The sequence below is a fragment of the Lathamus discolor genome, chromosome 15 (assembly GCF_037157495.1).
Source record: "Lathamus discolor isolate bLatDis1 chromosome 15, bLatDis1.hap1, whole genome shotgun sequence".
NCBI lineage: Eukaryota > Metazoa > Chordata > Aves > Psittaciformes > Psittacidae > Lathamus > Lathamus discolor.
The window spans coordinates 8,744,455-8,759,153 of NC_088898.1; the positions used below are offsets into that span (position 1 = coordinate 8,744,455).

Here is a 14,699-nt window from a genome sequence, read left to right on the forward strand (position 1 = left end):
AAGAATGGCCCAGGAGGAAATGTAGCCCATGTGGATCTCATACTGAGATTTATTTCTACAGAATGGGAGAACTGGCTTATGAAATGGTTTTTTTTTCTGTATTTCACAGCAAAGTTGGAATTAAAAAGTTTTCTTCAGTCCAGAGCTTACAGACACAATTTTCTTGTAAAACAGGGGACAAATCTTCAGAAAGTACTCACCTGCTGCTAATAACGTCCTGGTGTAGCACTCTTCACTGTAGCTCTCAATAGAGATTAGCATCGTTGTCCACATTTGTATAGGAGACACTGAGACTCCCACAAGCCCCTTTGTTGGTGTCTCCTCAACAGGCTACTGGAAAGCTGGGACTTAGAGTTTATGCTTCCAGATGGGCATGCAAAGCATAACAGGTAGAATTAGAACTATGTAATTTCTTGAGAATGACTTTAACCTTAGCTATGAGAGAAGGTGCAGGTGATTCCTGCTTTTGGATTCAAACTGTTTCATAACATTCCCATTCCAGAGCTCAGAGGGTATGTTCATTCTCCTGTTGTCCTGAGGCAGTGTTTAACTGCTGGACTCTTTTCAATTACATGTGATCCAGTAGTTGTTAAGTTTTAGAGTTTATGCCACAAAACAGGCTTAAGGACACCTTTTAGAGCAGTCTTTTTGACAGTCTTTTTCCAGCTGGAGCAACTGAGGCTAAGAAGAATATGCTGGGTTTATGTAGCAGATGGATTAGGCCAACTTGAAGATCTAATTACAAAGCAAAGGAAACAACTTCTGCTGTTCCCAAAGTACAACTGTTGTCTTTCCAATTGCCACATGTTCCAGCTGACATCAGTCCCTGTAAAAAAGTACTGTGATGTCTCCTGAAATAGGAGGTTTCTGCTGCTTAAGTCCTGCCTTGCTTCAAGGAACCCAGCAAGTCAAGGCTTTGCATGAGTCCAGTGTATCCATGAAGGTACTCTGAGTTAATGGCACACCAAGTTGCATCAAAGGTTGGGTACAGTTCATGGTTGCAGCTGCAATGGCCTGGCCAAGCTCCCTGTGGAGAAAGCTGAAAGAATGAGAGGAAATCAGAAGGGAACTGGGAGAAGGGTGTGGAGAAAGAAACTGGGTTGGAAGTGGAAAGAAAACCAAAATGCCTTAATCGGTGGATTGTCTGAGTAACTGTTTGCCTGTTTAGTCTTGGCCCCGGTTTAGATACCTACTTCTATTAAATTATATTTTCAGTATTTCTCATTTCTCTGTGGAATGAAACCATCTTTTAAGAAACAAATTTTACTGCAAACATTTGTTGTGCTTGGAGTCTAAGTAAAGAAAGGCAGAGAGTCATAAAGGTGGTGTTCCTCCCTTTACTCAGACCATAAGTTGGGGCATTGAGGCAGGTGTAAGATTCTGGCTCGGTCTTCTCTTTTTCCCGAAAAGATTCAGACCTGTATCTCCTGCATCCAAGCAGGTACTCAAATTCTCAGGCTTTAACTTGTTTAAGTGGAAGAACCCAGTTTCTTCCTTGTGGAACAGGGAAGATCTGTTGAGCCTGTGAGTGTAGAAGCAGGTTACAACTGCTTTAAAAATGAGCAATGGACAGAGAAGGGTGTTGAACTGCAATTGTTTCCTTGTGTGTTTGCTTCCCCTTGAGCTGGCTGTGTACAAATATAAACGGGGACCAGGCTCTTTTATGTCCATGGGCATATTTGTGGTTTTTCCCTTAGCTGGCATCATTTGGTGAAGCTGACTAAATCCTGACGGATTTCTGAAGTTCTCAGTAGATGCGATGTTCAGTAGGGATACAGCTTGCCATTGCTTACTTGCAGAAAGGAAAGAAGAATTAAAGGCAGGTGGTGTCCAAATGGAAGAAAGTCAAAGAAGGCATTTCTGTAGGAAATTGGGACTTGGCAGGACAGGATCTGACTCCAGCTTTAGCAGACTGCCTCCCTACCGCAGACCAGAGAACTTCGCCGTTGGCCCTATACTTGATCTACCTGATCACATAGTACACACCTGATGGTGCGTATTTACTTAGGAGGAGCCCCACAGCAGCTGACTAGCTTCTGTATGGATTCTAGTGCATCCTTGGGTACAATCACTCTCTAGTTTGAGTGTGTGCCACGTAGTACTGTCAGATCAACAGACTGGCTGTATGTGGCAGCTGGAGATATGGCACTGCACATCTGACCAGTATGATGCAGCAGCAGGCCATATCAGCACATCACTGAACCCAAAGTCCTTGTATTTAAGTGGCTACAGTATGGACAGATACAAGGATATGCGTTTGGAACAGTTACCCAAACCAAGAGGTAAAAGCCACATGTACAAGACTGAACAAAGAATTAAGGAAGTAAGCAAGTAAGCAAAGTGCTTCCCAGGTCGTCCCAGGTTCTGTGGTTGTGAGCATGTCCTCTACTGATGTTTGGAAACAGGAGCTGTTTAAAATCAGTGAAACTTATTTTTGAAGGTGTGACACTTGTAGGGATGCTCTGCTAAAGGTACCTGTCTGCTCTCATCTCCAGGAGGGACTGACTGATGGTGATTTGTTGGTGATGCATGGGATGGGTGTGGAAACTACTCATCTATTTCTAACTTTTCTTCCTTCACTTATTCTCAATGTTTTTCTTTAGTTTGAGATGGCAGTCTGGAGGAGGGCATCAGAGAGCAGAGATACCTTAAAGGGAGCAAGAAACTCAGAGTTTAGCTGTTACTATCAGAATGTCCTACAGAATTTATCAAGGTTTAAAATAATGGGATCAGAACAGTTGCAAAAGCTAAACACAGCAAGGTGTGGGGGGGTGTGTGTGTATGTGTGGCTTCTTGAGCAAGCTCCCAGCAGTCTGCAACAGGGTTATCCATTTCTGCCAAACTCTCCTCCGAGGTGAACGCATCTAAGAGAGCCCTTAGGCTTCTGTTATTTTCCATTTTCACTGAAATAAGATCTGAAAATGAAAGGAAGTGAGCTAATGCAGGAGCACAGTTATGGTTTGGGTCACTGGGCACTTGGATGCTAGGAAAGACAAAGCATTTTCTTTGGAGAGGTTGGCAGAATGATTTACCTGTGTACAGCTTTGCTAGGGGCAGAGGGGACAGTGGATCAGAAAACAAATGCAGATTTAAGCTTCCTGGCTGGCACAGGCTGAGCCTGTCAGTACAGGAAAATGGAGGGGTACTCGGGGTTATTCTGGCTCATTCACAGCTACAAGGGGAATGTAAATAGTCTGAGCTCCTAAAAGAAATTGTTATCTCACCTTGAATTTAAATCTTCCATTTCAACTTCCCAAGCCCCTGAACCTCTGGTGTATGTTTTTGCCACTGCAGCCCATGGGGAAATCCATTTTGCTGTTATTTTCTTCTGTCTTTCAGCCCTCTGAATTGTTTCTTCCATCTGACTCTGCCCTCTGCCTCCCTTCCAGCCTCTGCCAGCAGCCTCAGGAAGACTAAGAGACTATTAAAGATACCGCTACAAAGAGCTCCCTGTGCAAACCCCCTCCAGCCACGTCCTATTACCAACCCCAGCACCACATTCACAGAGCAAGAACTGCAGCATCTGCTCTGCAGAGCCCCGTCAAAGGTCAGCTTCTTACAGGGGTGATCTCGTCTCCACCAGCACTTTTCTCTCCCCTCTGTGTTTCTGGCATTTCCTTCTATCCCTGTTACCAAACACCTTTTCTTCCACCTCCCCTACCACACGCCATAAAACTATTCTGTGTGTAGTCCCCATTCATTCGTTGCCCTCTGGGGAATATGCTTGCCCATGAGGTCTCTGGAAATCTGCAATAGAGCTTTGCTGCCTTTAAAACACTTTCTTTTCCATATCCCCTCCTTACTTCCTCTCCTCTTAAAGCCCATTGAAAAGATATATGTATGTGTATTCCAGCTGTTTGAATAAAGTGTATGGCACAGTTTGGTTTTCACTTGATCCACAATTTATTAAATCATTCACTTGGGCCCTTTGTTTTTTGAAAACTGCTTTTGCATTGAAAACAAAGGAAAATAAAAGGGGCAGAGGAGGAGATCTGAAGGGCTTCCAAGAGAATAGATTCTGTCTCTTGAAGCTGTAGGTCTCAACTGGGATGGTAACAGGTCCTTGCAGAGGTTTGGCAGTACTCCTGAGCGTGATGACCAGACTCAGGACCGTCTGAGGCTGAAATCTGTGATGGGCAGGGAAGCAGGCAAGAGCAGGGAGGGCAGCAGCTAAAAGACATCTCAGGCTTCTCCTGTGTTTCTCAAAGTAATGTTGACCTTGGGTTTGAAACCAGTATCGGCTTGCATTTCATCTCTTCACTTTGAATCCTTTGGTATAACCTCTTTTATCTGGATTTTTAAGTCTTTGTGCAGGATCAGATACATTCAGTGCAAATCGAATAACATGTAATTGGATTGTTCTTCAAATAAAAACCCAGGAATTGTGTTTATTTTGGCAGCAAGAAGGATGGTGGGCATACTTAGCCAAAAAGCCATAAGAACGTCTGTGTGCGTAGGAATGATAGATTTTCTGCTTCTCCTCAAGGGTTAGTGTGTTGAATTGGAACACATGACAGCAAAGCCGTGCTTGCTGAGCATGCTGTTGCCCATTCAGCATGATAGAATGGCTGAAGGCAGGAGCAGGTATTAGGGTGCTTAGCACTTTCCTAATCCCCACTAACTAAACTCCAGATGTCAAATAGCAGCTGTTACCTTCAACTTATTCATTAGAAAGTTCAAGTTCAATTACTCTCATGTTTGCTCTTCCCTAGCTGCAATAAGGCTCAGTTTGGTGTGTTGACATAACCCAGCTTTTTAGCTTAGTACACTAAGAGATGTGCAGGTGTAGGGACAAAACTGAAACAGGGTTGGGTTGTTTATGAAGCTAATGGCCTGGTTTAGTCTCCATCGGCTATATAAAGACATCAGCTGAATAATTTTCTTGCAATTAAAAGAAGTTTGTAATGTCTGGAAATCTAGAGCTTCCTTTGGGTATTTATGTCCCTGAAAGAGCAGCAGCCTTCAAGGGTCAGATGGAAATCACAGAACATGCAATGGAAAGGGAAAAAGAAATGTTTTCTTGTTGTTTCAGACTCAACTTTCTGACATGTCCTTGTTTAAACACTTAGAACTCATAAAGCTGTCTTTCAGTTTTAACTAGCCCAGCAGAGAGGGGAACCCCCTTTCTTTACACTGGCAGCCAAATATTTTGGTGGCAGTTTAATCACTTTCCAGAAACAAACTTCTTCATCGGAACTTGTTTCAGATGTGATTGTGTTGTGTTTATGTATCGTACTTCCAGGCTGGAAACAAAAACCAAACAAGCTTGGAATTCAGTCTGTTAGGAAGGGTATAAATGAAACTACACGCCTGGGGCCAGCTAAGAGATGTCTAAGTGGCAGCTTCTATCTTTATCTAAATGGGATATGTTCTACCCCACATAAGAGGACTTTACTAAAGAATTAAGGCTCTGTCTTGGGGCTAAGATTTGTCACTCCACTTGGCTTTAACACCTCCATACATCCTATGTGCTGCCACATCATTGACTGCTGTTTACATCCAAAGGCATGGGTGCTCTGCTTCCCTCCTGGTGCTGTCTGCCTCTAACCTGTCTCAGATGGGAGTGAAAGCACAGAGCCAAGTTTTGCTGATTATAAAGCTATGTCAGCCTACATATGGGTCATGTCCTATATGAACGTGTTTCCTGTCTTGTGTGTGGCTGTCATCCTACTGCATTGGGGGGGGGGGGGGGGGGGCATGGAAACTCTGGTTGTAGATGGGTTTGTAGACATGGATGTTTCTGATGAGATACATGATCTTGGCAGTCCTGGGGTAATGGTTCAACTTGATGATCTTACAGGCCTTTTCCAGCCTAGTTGATTCTATGATTCTATGAAAGGCTAGCATGGTAATTTCTTTAGAAGTTGTCAAAAGAAGCAATTTTCCACCATTTTTACTACTGCCTTTAGCAGTAAATTCCGCTGTATTCACTTTCAGTTTTGTCTAGACACAGATTTATGCCCTCTTGTTAAATACTTGACCAGCTTTTGCTGAACTCCCCTGTGGCTGTGCCTGAGATGCAGCAATTCAGTGATGCTGGGTATGACCATGGATGGTTACAGTGCAGCTCACTGGGATGTTTTGGCCTTTTTCTGTTCATACTTTGACTCAATTCACAGTAGATGTCTTGGGGAAGATTCTAATGTCCACTGAGAAGGAGGCATTCTTTCAATGCCTTTCACTATGTCAAAAAACCTCTAGCTTTAGTAAGTTTAGCTTCTGCTGTTAACACTAAACAACATTCTGATTTGAGAGGACTAGTTGTTCATTTCTAAGCACTGACTGCAAGCTAAGGGAAAACATGCAACTGTTGAATTCAGCCACATCTGCTGAATGCTCTCAAATGATATATGGGATTATACAGCCCTTAAAAAGAAAAATTGCAGGTGTCTATGTAAAGGCTATTTCCTTTCTGTGCCTTGAAGAGATCTTGCAACAGAGAAATAGATCTGTCTGAAGAAGTGCAGAGCCTGGCTCTATGGTATTATGTGTGTATTTAAGTGCCTGCTTGAGCCACTTATGTCTGAATTGGCCTTTGTCTAGAAGCTGTGTAGCAATGCAACAAGCCTGGGGCTTTGAGGGACCTTGTAAATGGGCCCATATGATTGTTAGCCTGAAGTAAGGTCATGTCTAGCTGCTCTCAAATAGGGGCAGAAGCACATGGGTGCTTGCAAAGACCTTTGAGATGGGTCTTCAGTGGAGACACAAGCAAAGAGTATGACCACTGGGCCTGTATATAGGGTGAGTCACAGTGATTCTGACTGCTTTGTGCTCCTTACCAGCTGGGGAGAAACCAGACTGGGGCAGCTGCCTGAGATACAGCTAGGGACATGAAAGGAAATCCTTTTGCTGTGCTCTGGATGCAACCTACTGGGATGAAAAGAGGAAAGTAGGTGGTCCCAAATTTCTGCTGTCTGTTAGTGAGGAAGTGTCACAATATTGTCTTAGGGTTTTAGCTCACATTTTAACTGCCTGTGTTTTCAGCTTGGGAAGCTGTGGGTTTGCTCTCTGGGGGAATGATTAGATGGTGTTTCTTCAAGCAGTTGGTTGTGGGGAAATTTCTCCCCTGCAAAAGTGAAAACATGAACATGGCAAATACCACATACCAGGCCCTGCTGTAAAAATTGGGTACCACTGTTTGTCCTCTGTTCCTCCATCCATGTCCTTGTGAGTAAGGGCTCCCATATTGGAAGTCAGATAGAAACACTCCTGATTAACAACTGACTAATGTTGGGCTGATAAAATCATTTCAACATAATCCTAAATGGCAAAGCTTATAAGTGATGAGTTCACAGTTTAGGTTCAAATGTTAAAGAGGGGGCCGGAAAGGGGGTTGTTGTTTTGATTCTGTTCTTCTCATTTGCTTTTAACCTCAGAAACAGTTGGCATAGAAAAAGAATTCTCCAAAGACTGAAAATAGCAAATCTGAATAAGCAGAATATTTTGCAAATGAGATAGTACAAGCACACACAGTATCCTAGCAGTGGTGCCTCGAGAGGAGGAGCATCGGCAGTCACCTCCAAGGAATGAAGGCATTAATCTGGGGAGCAGAAAACAAAGAGGGAACATTGAAGCAGACACCTAAACATGACTCATTACACCATTTGTCTCAATTAGCACACTGAGACAAGGGCCTGATTATCTCGGTAACACTGGGTCATGTTATACCCTACAGCATGTGTCAAGGAGGAATTAGCCCCTCTGTAGTATCTAATGTCCTTCCTAGACAGTAGCTGAGTCATCAGGGATGAAAGAGGAAATAAATCCTGAAGAGGAAAAGTGCTGAATTGATTAGGGCAAAGGAACAAGGCTCCCAGGCCAGCCTCTGCCTTCAGAGTGACTCCCTGAAGCCCTGGGCAGGATGTTTAACCTCTGGGTGCCTCTGTTTCCACAAAATAAGATACATTATCTCTGTCTCACCCAAAGGGCTGCCTTTTGACTCTTGTTATTTGGCACAGTGTCTCATAGTCATCAGTGGATATGTATCTCCCCATTCCAAAGAGGATCTGACTTAAATTCTGACTTAAAGCTGCAAACCTGACAGGAATTAGATGACTGGCCTTAGGTGCAAACAAAGGATGTGGGAAGAAGGCACAAATGACATCAGCATGAGAGGGGGGGAGTACTAAACCCAGGAGGTTATAAAAGTTTGACCGTTGGACTATGAGACACTATGCTCAATAGCAAGAGTCAAAGATCTTTGTTTCACAGTGATGGATACAAAGGATGTTAAATGTGTTCTAATCGATGAGTCATTGATATTGCAATACAATAATAAATGTTGTTGACCTGTGATTTGTGTAAGAAACTTTGTCATTTCCAAGTCTTCTGTGTCCTAGAATCGGTAAGGGCAGGGATATATGAGCTTTATTGTTTTTCTATTTAGTGGAGATCGATTTGTCTTGATGGAGGAGATTGAAAAGGCGAGTTGTGCTTTTCAAGCTGAGAAGTGAGATGATGTTTCTCTGTATAGCTAGGAAAAAGTAAGTGAATGTATTTCAGCTGAGGCCAACGCTGCTTTGGGAAAGGTTTTTATTAGTGAGACAGACTTGCAGGGACAGCAAGGTGGCAGAAACTGTGTTTGGTTTAGTACTTAATGAAGGAGGAGCTGCTGTTGGTAGCGTTGCTTTTCTAGCATAGACTTTTAAAGACTCTGGGTTATCCTCTCTTTCTGTATCTATCCTCAGGGCCTTTTGGACTGTGATAACTTCAAGAGCTGGCAGAACCTTGCAGGCTGATTCACTGATTACAGTGAATGGAATGAAGTGCTTTAAATTACAAGTTAGTTACTGGTGTTGGCATCAAAGTGATGTATCCATAAAAGTTAATGTTTGCTTGCTGCATGCGTGGTGCAATTACAGATGTTGATGGCAGTTACAATGCAGCAGGGAGAAGAGAGCCACCTCTCCTAAAGCCCAGGCCTACCAACAGCCAGAAGAAAGGGAAGCAAGCATGAATGGAAATGCTAAAAGGATAATGCAGCACCCCACTTAAATGCCACTGCTTTTCCCCTTGAGCCTTTTTCGCATGTAAGTTCCCTAAAAAGAGATTTAAGAGCAAAGATTTGCTGTTGGCTTTTATACCACCCCTGTACTTCCCTCTTGAATCATTTTACTTCTGTCTTTCAGTGAGCAATGGTGATTCTGCCCCTCAAACTCTGCTACACTCTCTTACTAATGTCTGTTTGTAACACCTCAAGTCTCACTTTTGAATTATTCCTTTTCCTTCCATGGTCCAGAATGCTTCCTCTTCCCTAAAAGACTCACCAGAAATCCTCTGTGTCTGCTTGCTTACCTGAGCCTTTGCCAGATGTCCCCTCAAGATGCTGCTCTGTCCACTAAAGATGCCACAATCTAGAGTCAGGCCTGTAAGAAACTGTTCTCCGGTTACGTTTTCAGAGTATGCAAGCTCCTATGGGGTCTTGCAGCAGACCCAGACCTCACTCTTTTTGTATAGTTTACTTTTCAATAAAGCTTGTGTTTCTTCTGTTTCTTCCCTTTCTTTGCCCCAGTCTCTACCTTCTTTCCTCCTCCTCTTCTTCTGCCTTGCATTCCTTACACCTGAGAATGCTTCTTTATAACTCCTTTTGTAACTCCTTTACAAAGCAGTTATAGCTTCTTACAGGCTAAACAGCAAAAAGATTCCCTATAGCAGTGTGGAGTCAAGGGCACATGCGCAGACAGACCCTATTTGCACTTCTTGTGCTCCAAGAGAGACACTGTGCCAGCTCAGATCCCCATTAGCAGAGAGGCAGAGCATAGTAACTTGTGCTCTGTGCCCTGTTACAGCAGTTGCTACAACTCATACTCTGAGTTGGAAACTGCCTCAGTCCATACAGATGTGATCTAGTTCAACTATAAGGCAAGATTTTTAAATAAGGTTTGTTACACATATATTGTAACTTGGAATACTCTGGTATTTCGCATTTCTGTGGTATATCCATAAAATTCTGGGCAAAGGCAAAAAATCAGACTGGTGTGCCATCTTACTTCTTACTAAAATGGTATAGGCTGAGAAAGTTGGAGCTGTTCAGCCTGGAGAAGAGAAGGCTGCGTGGAGACCTCAGAGCAGCCTTCCAGTACCTGAAGGGGGCCTATAGGGATGCTGCGGAGGGACGCTTCATCAGGGACTGTAGTGACAGGACAAGGGGTAACGGGTTAAAACTGAAACAGGGGAAGTTTAGATTGGATCTAAGGAGGAAATTCTTTCCTGTGAGGGTGGTGAGGCACTGGAATCGGTTGCCCAGGGAAGCTGTGAATGCTCCATCCCTGGTGGTGTTCAAGGCCAGGCTGGACAAAGCCTTGGGTGAGATGGTTTAGTGTGAGGTGTCCCTGCCCATGGCGGGGGGGGTTGGGACTAGATGATCTTGAGGTCCTTTCCAACCCTGACTGTTCTATGAGTCTATGATTCTGTAGTCAGCATATACCAACACGTACATAAGTAAGTAATGGTTACACATCTGGATGAACAAATGTTCATGGGCTTTGGATCTATCTCTGAAGTTTAGTGCGGTTTTTAGACTTTACCTTGCTCTATATAGGAGACAGAATTGAGTTGATTACAGACTGTGGTACCGTTATGGACATGGAGCTGCACCTTGCTCTGCACCTTGCTCTGCAAACGTTCTTTACCGCTCCCTTGCCAAAAAGTGATGTAGGTAAGATAGGAAGCAGAACAACCAGTGCTGGCAGAGACTGGCTGCACAGGGAACACATGTGGAACAAGCTGCTGTGCTGCTGCACAGGGTTCCATATGTGCCTGCAGGCTTTCTTTGTGGCTTCCTTTGGTTGATCTTTTTACACCACTGTTTCTATTCCTGCTGGGAAGGGGGATTTTCATTGCTTACAGCACAAACCCAAGGCAGCTTTCTGAACGAAATGGAGATGTTAGAAGGGAATCCAAAGGAACAGATCACAAAATACTCTAATTTCCTCAGTAGCTGCCTGAAATGAAGAAGCCCTTTATTCAACGTTATTTTTAAAAGAAACAAGGCAGTTCCGGTGTGTTTTCCAGCTGACGACAAAGGGGGTGTCTCTGGGTGGTCAGCATGTGAATAAGGTACTTTACCTATACAAATAGCTAATGATCATCCCAGCTTAGGCATGACTTTGAGTTTCCCTTTTGGTAGCAATGTGACCAAAAAGCCTGAGGTAGGTAGTGCATGCATGGAAGGTAATGATTTCCTGTGAGACAGTAATGTCTTTAGCAGAAAAATATCTCAGGAGGGAGCAGATCACTGCAGATAGCTGATAGCTTTTGCAGGGATTACTGTTGTTAAAGCAAACACCTCGGACTGCTCCTTGGAAAAGGAACTTCACGGTCAGAATCGTGCATTGTGTACGAATGAATTCCGGGTACAACAATGCTGAGCGCTTCCAGAAACTCCTGACTAATTTTTCCTTTAGGGAGGAAAATTGCTTAATACCCAGATGTGACAAAGGGCAGGGAAGCCCGAACGCATCTGCGGGGAATCTAACTGTAGCACAAAGCCAGCATGGTGTAGCAATGCTGAAGAGAAGCCCACTGATTCCTGAGTTTCAGGACACTGCTCGGGGAACGCGGTGACAGTGAAACTCTGGTTTCTGACTGGATTTAGCTGCTCTTATTCTGTTTCAGCCCAAGCACAGCAGGTAGGGCAAGGCAAATCAGGAGCTGCGGCCTGGCTGTAGCTTTCTCATCAAATACAGCCGTGGAGCAAACTGAAAGCCAAACAACCAAAGGGTTAACTGAAGTTTATTACCCCCTAAGTTCCCTAGGAAAGAAATCTCCTCTTTAGCAACGCCTGGATGTCGGAGGTTAGTAGGAAAGTTGTGGTTTCTTGCCTGTCTGCTCAGAGGGCAAGTGGGCTGGAAGTGAAGAGCTGCTTTCCTCAAAAGCTGCCCTTGCACGCCTGGGTTGGTCGCTGCTTTCTGATTGTAAGTGGTCAACTACAGAAGAGACAGTGCTGAAGACTATGTGAGTTCCTGTCTTCTCTGCTCCTCTTGTTCATCCCCACCTTAACCCAGAGTTACAGACGGTTCTCCTGACACCTGCAACATTGCCTGCCTCAGTGCCTATTCCTTGGAGCTCTTGATTAGCTGTAATGAGGAAATAGCTAAGAAATAACGAGATAAATACTTTGTGGTGATTGAGTTCCCCTCTCTTCCTCACAACTCTCATAAAGTAGCTGCTGTGGCCTTTTGAGAAAGGTCAGTAAAACCTTCAGCAAGGCAGTGAGGTTGTGGTTTTCGCAGGGGAAGCTCTGTGAGCATGGTGCAGAGCTGGCCAAGCAAAACTGTGCCCTGGGTTGTCACTGCACAATGTCTTCAACAGAAGTAGCAGCAAACCAGCAGCATTAGTAATGAGTGAGACTTGAGAAGAGAAATGCTCTACCATCTGCCAGGGTATTTTTCAACTTAGTATGCTAAAGCAGTGCATCTTCTAGATAAGTCATCTGTTAAAAGCACCTAGGTAGAGCTTAGAGGTTCCAGTCATAATAAGGATCAAAGCATAAAACTTGAATCTTCGCTAATAATGTCTGTGCCTACAGGGGTTTGCTGAGAGAGGAATTAATAACAGAGATCATGGTTTTGAGTTCCCCTTTTCTTCTTGTTTACGGGTTGAAGCCCAAAGGGTGAATATGGATCTACTTTTTAGCAGCTTGTTTTGCAGCAGATGACTGTGCATTGATGCATTCATTTCTTCTATTGTAGTGCAAACGGCTATAGTCTGAACTTACTGGTTTACAAATGAAAATGTTTGGGTAGCAGGCTTTCCTGGGATACACTAAATCCAGGGTGGGAAAATATTGTGGCTTCAGGTTTCCATTTTTAATGGAAAATAAGAAAATGAAACAAATCTGACTGCACCCTGTGTTGGAGCTTGTAGATGGCTTAGACATTCAGATCAACTTTGATGCGAGAACAAGATCAGACTCTTATTTCCTTCCCCCTAGTGAACTAAGATGATGAGCAATGAAAAAATGGCAATTAGGAACATTGGATTCCAAAGGGAAGATGCTGTACAAATGGCTTTTGCTTTTTGAAGTCTTATTATTATTATTATTATGGTAATTAACAGTTTCAAAAATACTTTTAATATATTTTTGTATTTTATATTATCTATATTTATTTTATGTTTATAATATTTATATTTATTTATATTTATATTTTTATATACATTTATTACATGGCAAATGAGGCTTGGTTCTTTTAAAGACACTAAATTGAAACAAACCTGAAATCATAATAAAAGCAACTTAATAGCCTTCAGATGTGAAGCTTCCAACAATTACTTTATGGCTTCCTGAGACCAGGTTTCTCCCAGTGGTGGTGATGTTGACTGGATATTCTGGTCTGCATTGCTGGTGGGAATGCTGCTCTTTCTGCAGACACACACTGAAGACTGGGAATGGGCCACCAAAGTACCTCCAAACAAACCAAAAGCCCAAACCAGCAAAGGGAAGTCATGAGCAAAGCGGGGCTTCTCTTAATGTCAGTTGTGAAAATGGCCACAGTTCTTTGGCCTCCTGAAACGGGGTTTTCCAAGCGGTTTGTTTTGTTTGACAGTTTCTTCCTATTGGCAGCAACATCTTCAAACTTACCCAGTCACCCACTGCTGATGGTGTTTGTATTGAAGTGTCAGTGCTTGGTTTCTCAGAGCCAAGCTACAAATGCTGTCAGGACTTCTCTAATGAGCTGCACGCTCCACTTCATGCAAAGAGTCATTTTACTAACAGAAGAAGACTGATGGATGACTGGGACATCTTAATAAGCTTGGTAGATTTCCAAAGCTGCTCTTGGAAATGGAGCATTGTTGATTAAACCTATCTGGAAGAGCTCTCTCCCCTTGACTGGAACTGATGGGGAAAGTCTGAGGAAGAGAAATGTCCCATTAGCCAGTGGCTGCGTGGATGAAGTCAGATTCAAGTTACCCTCTCTTTGCAAAGGTGAATAGTAGTAACTCTGTCCCATTTAGGAGGGTGACACTCACTGCATTGACTGCAGGGGTAGTTCTTATCATGTTACTCTGATCTCTGATTTAGTTACTGGAACACAAGATCTTGTGTTTCTTTTCCATCTGTACTGGGACTGCCTCATATTCTGGGTTTGGAAGCTGGTGGCAGACATAAGTTATTCTGCTTCCAACGTCCCGCTTGCATTCCCAGAGAAGTTTAAGTGTCAGTGAGATTTACATCCTCACTGCTGTAAGCAGCCTGCTGTCTTGTGCAGATGTGGCACTGACTTCTTTTAGCCCCGATGCTGTAATGTGTGAAGCATCTTCATGTTGGCCGGACTTTAGAACTGAGTAGGACTCTGAGAAATTTGCTTTGACGTACATCGCCACTGCAAATAATTTCTGTTTGCCTCATGGAACAATGGCCCAAAGCCGTGCCCTGTGCTAGAAATGAACAGAACATTTTGGAGAATAACTTTGGACTGACTTATTCTAAGTATTTCTAAGTTTTGAGATGTTTGGCAGGATAATTTTTGAGTGTTGCAACAGTGTTGTTGGGTTTATCACCATTATTATGAAATAGGAAGAATTCTTAAGTATCTTACAGAAAGGAAGTCAAAATAAATGGAAGTTTTCTGCTTAGAATTTTGCTGCTATAATACAATCTGTACCAAGTAAACAAGGGAACAACAGACTGCAAGGAGAAGAAAACTTAGAGAGAGAAAGATTCTTCCAGAAGTGAAAAAAAGGATAACTAAATCAGG

General features: G+C 43.3%; 1 long non-coding RNA gene across 1 annotated transcript in view; it reads left to right on the top strand.

The window, feature by feature from the left end:
* The window catches only part of LOC136022519 (uncharacterized), a 78,545-nt gene that overhangs the window by 49,551 nt on the left and 14,295 nt on the right, over positions 1-14,699 (top strand). Inside the window, exon 2 of the long non-coding RNA XR_010616193.1 lies at positions 3,390-3,547. This is a non-coding gene — a long non-coding RNA (uncharacterized LOC136022519). The remainder of the gene's footprint in view (positions 1-3,389; positions 3,548-14,699) is intronic.